Raw genomic sequence first — 4,865 nt, 5'->3', positions numbered from 1 at the left:
CGTGCACCATCCTCCGAGAACATGAATTTAGCACCTATGGTAGCATTTTGTATGATTTCAAGGACCTGTCCCATCATTCTGCGGTATATCCCCATCCTTCCACAGGAGGTTCTTGCTGAAAGGGTTCTTGAGTAGCTCAGCATCAAGTCAGTCAAATCTGCCCGAAAGATGTATTCCGCGTCTTCTGTAATCAGCCTTACTTGGTATAGCTCGAAAATGAAGCGATTCCAATCTTGAATCATTGCCACTGTCTGCCATACTTGGTAGATCCGGTCATTTACATCCCTCTTAGGCTTGCCGCTTGATGATCCTGAGGCCATTTTCTTCTATTTGGACAATATTAATAGAAAATAAAACAAAGAGCGTGTTGTTACTCTCTTGTGTTGACATCAAGAGCTAACACTGAAAACTTTGCAACATTGAGTTTTCGCTTTGTCATATTAATCGAAAGGGCACAAAACATTGCATGATGACGAAGCAAAAATGGGAACTAAGTGGAATGGACTAAAAACATATGCAGATTAAATTTACCAGTCTTGGAATGTCATGCAGAACAAGTGTAGCAGTGAAATGTGATTGTAACCCAACAACTCACAACTCCCGTGCAGCCAGGATCATGGCAAGCTAGGTGAAGCGATTGAGTCGTTCGAAATCTGTCAATTCAACCAGTAATGCATTTCCTGTTTGTGTCGCAATGTTCATGGTTTCAATCAGATCTGTTTGAAAATAAATTTAAAATAACTTTCGTGATTTTTTCTGAACAACTGCACACCGAATTATAGTTCCGCTTTTGTCATATCGTCAATCGTCAGAAATTAGATTTATTATCAGAAATTATATTTTTCATTTTATTACAAAATTTACTTTACTTGAAAAAAGTAGGAGGGTGGTATTCAAGACACGACCGCATGACGTTGACTACCGTATTCTTATATTCCATTAAAACAAATAGTAGAGGGAATTGCAACTCCAGTATTTGTTGCAATTTTATCTAACAGTGCATTTCTGAATGCTGAATACTAGAAGAATGGATCTCTCTTATTTAATCGCTGTCATTTCATACATACCGCATGACGTAGGACTCTATATTTTTCATCTAACAGTGCTTTCTTATTTGCTGACATTAGAGCGCTTTGAACAATAATTAATAAATAATATAAATGACATATATGGATGAAACCTTATTTATATTGGCATCCCCGCTTCCCAGGTATTCAAATTAGAAAAGCATTTGTTCGTAGTTTAAAATAACAAGAAAAACATTAGAATTAACAAATTCGATGTATTCTTCCTATTTCAGTAGACAGTAATTACGAACATATTTGGTATTTGAGACCAGAACGATTTAAGTGGAAATTCACAGATGGAAAATAATTTGACAGTACATGAACTTCATGCATGATTAGCTTCGACTCAGCAGCACTAGACGAAACTGCTAGCAAATTACTATAGCTGTAAACCTTTATAACAAAAATCCGTATCGTCCGTATGTCACTGGTGCGGTTTTGGAATCAAAATGATGGGGTGAAATGTTCGAACGGTACGTTTTATACCAAGGCTTCGTCAGATAAATAAAAAGAAGGAGGGGCTACATAGGTGATGGAATGGTAAGGAAAAATTTTTCTTGAAAGCTGCGCTGGCCGCTGTCGTAATATTAACACCAACACAAACATGCATTTATGCAAGGTTTTTTCCGCTTGCAGCAGCATTTGGTAAAACAGAAAATTCAATTAGCCGCTTCTGTAACAAAATTTCGAGGCACCAAAAGGGGCCAGGTGCCGAATTTATTTTGTTTTTGGTTAGTCCGTCCAGAATTCCAGCCATTTTAGTATTTTGCAGTGCCATTTATTACTAACAGCCACCAGCATAACGAGTAAAACCGGCACGAGATGACCGGTACTCTTGTCTTTCCTCCTTTCAGCTGCTATCACCTAGCGTCCGCATGTCGCTGGTGCAGTTTTGGAATCAAAATGATGGGGCGCCGGCCGCTGTCGTAAAATTAACACCAACAAAAAGATGCATATTTGCAAGGTTTTATCCGCTAGCAGCAGCATTTTGTAATAAAACAGAAAATTCAATTAGCCGCTTCTGTAACAAAATTTCGAGGCACCAAAAGGGGCCATGTGCCGAATATATCCATGTTTTTGGTCAGTCCGTCCAGAATTCTCTCAAGATAGCGTCCGTATGTAGCCGGTACGGTTTAGTAATGAAACTGATGGGGTGAAATGTTCGAACGGTACGTTTTATACCAAGGCTTCGTCAGATAAATAAAAAGAAGGTGGGGCTACATAGGTGATGGAATGGTAAGGAAAAATTTTTCTTGAAAGCTGCGCCGGCCGCTGTCGTAATATTAACACCAACACAAACATGCATTTTTGCATGATTTTTTCCGCTATCAGCAGCATTTGGTAAAACAGAAAATTCAATTAGCCGCTTCTGTAACAAAATTTCGAGGCACCAAAAGGGGCCAGGTGCCGAATATATTTTTGTTTTTGGTTAGTCCGTCCAGAATTCCAGCCATTTTAGTATTTTGCAGTGCCATTTATTACTAACAGCCATCAGCATAACGAGTAAAACCGGCACGAGATGACCGGTACTCTTGTCTTTCCTCCTTTCAGCTGCTATCACCTAGCGTCCGCATGTCGCTGGTGCAGTTTTGGAATCAAAATGATGGGGCGCCGGCCGCTGTCGTAAAATTAACACCAACAAAAAGATGCATATTTGCAAGGTTTTATCCGCTAGCAGCAGCATTTTGTAATAAAACAGAAAATTCAATTAGCCGCTTCTGTAACAAAATTTCGAGGCACCAAAAGGGGCCAGGTGCCGAATATATCCATGTTTTTGGTCAGTCCGTCCAGAATTCTTTCAAGATAGCGTCCGTATGTAGCCGGTACGGCTTAGTAATGAAACTGATGGGGTGAAATGTTCGAACGGTACGTTTTATACCAAGGCTTCGCCAGATAAATAAAAAGAAGGTGGGGCTACATAGGTGATGGAATGGTAAGGAAAAATTTTTCTTGAAAGCTGCGCCGGCCGCTGTCGTAATATTAACACCAACACAAACATGCATTTATGCAAGGTTTTTTCCGCTTGCAGCAGCATTTGGTAAAACAGAAAATTCAATTAGCCGCTTCTGTAACAAAATTTCAAGGCACCAAAAGGTGCCAGTTGCCGATTATAGTTTCCTGGTTAGTCCGTCCAGAATTCCAGCCATTTAAGTGTTTTGCAGTAGCCATTTACTACTAAAGCCACCAGCATAACGGGTGAAACCGGCACGAGATGACCGGTACTATTTTGTCTTTCCTCCTTTCAGCTGCTAACACCTAGCGCTGTCGTGAAATTAACATCAACATAAACATGCATTTTAGCAAGGTTTTTTTCCGCTAACAGCAGCAATTGTAAAACATAAAATTCAACTAACCGCTTCTATTATAAAACTGCGAGGCACCAAAAGGTGCCAGTTGCCGATTTCTTGTTTACTGGTTTCCGTCCAGAATTCCAGCCATTTTAGTATTTTGCAGTAGCCACCAGCATCACGGGTCAAACCGGCACGAGATGACCTTTACTATTTTGTTTTTCCTCCTTTTAGCTGCTAACACCGAGCGTCCGTATGTATCCGGTACGGTTTAGTAGTGAAACTGATGGGGTGAAATGTTCGAACGATACGTTTTATACCAAGGCTTCGTCAGATAATTAGAAAGAAGGCGGGGCTACATAGATGATGGAATGGTAGAGACAAATGTTTCTTGAAAGCTGCGCCGGCCGCTGTCGTAATATTAACACCAACACAAACATGCATTTTTGCAAGGTTTTTTCCGCTAGCAGCAGCATTTGGTAAAACAGAAAATTCAAAAAATTTCGAGGCAACAAAAGGTGCCAGTTGCCGATTATAGTTTCCTGTTTAGTCCGTCCAGAATTCCAGCCATTTAAGTGTTTTGCAGTAGCCATTTACTACTAAAGCCACCAGCATAACGGGTGAAACCGGCACGAGATGACCGGTACTATTTTGTATTTCCTCCTTTCAGCTGCTATCACCTAGCGTCCGCATGTCACTGGTGCGGTTTTGGAATCAGAATTATTGGGCGCCGGCCGCTGTCGTAATATTAACACCAACAAAAAAATGCATATTTGCAAGGTTTTTTCCGCTAGCAGCAGCATAAACATCGGAAACAGAAAGTGACAACAACAATTACAACAAAGTCAGATCGATTGTATCCGTTAGTGTCGACTGTGCTTGGGAAGAGAGGTAGTGATTGGCTGCGCGGTATGATTTAGACAATCGATATTAATTACCAATTTTTCAATAGTGTATCTCAAACAAAAGTTTGTTTTTGTTACATAAATTTAACCGTTAAAGAATTTCTGATCGATTGATGCCAAAACCTCGAAAACCTGATTATAGATGACTGCAAAATAAGCGCTCAAAACCTGACCACTTTTCTCTGGTTTTCTCTGATTGAATTACTAGATTTTCAAATTCAGGGGCCTAACTTCAATATAGACGTTAGTCAACGTCAAAAAAAAAAATCGAGAGACAAAAATTCTTGGTTCTAGTAACATGACTAAATTTCTTAGTTTAAAACCATTCGTGGGTAGGCAAAACGAGACATGCCTGTACCACAATTACAGTACACAGAAAGAACTTCTGCACACAATCACACTCTAACTAACATTCACAAGTCACACCACCTCATAGCTCGCATGAAAAGGACCTCCAGCGGACACAACCACGAAAGTGTAACCTTATTCCGTTACGCAACGCGCAAAATCGGGAAACTCATACTCATACTTTTGAACAACTGATACTCCGATACAGTATACCTAGACTGTTCTCATCAACACAGAATAGTTTTGCGTCAGCCAGC

Source organism: Wyeomyia smithii, chromosome 3 (genome assembly GCF_029784165.1).
Source record: "Wyeomyia smithii strain HCP4-BCI-WySm-NY-G18 chromosome 3, ASM2978416v1, whole genome shotgun sequence".
NCBI lineage: Eukaryota > Metazoa > Arthropoda > Insecta > Diptera > Culicidae > Wyeomyia > Wyeomyia smithii.
This window is presented reverse-complemented; position numbering follows the sequence as displayed.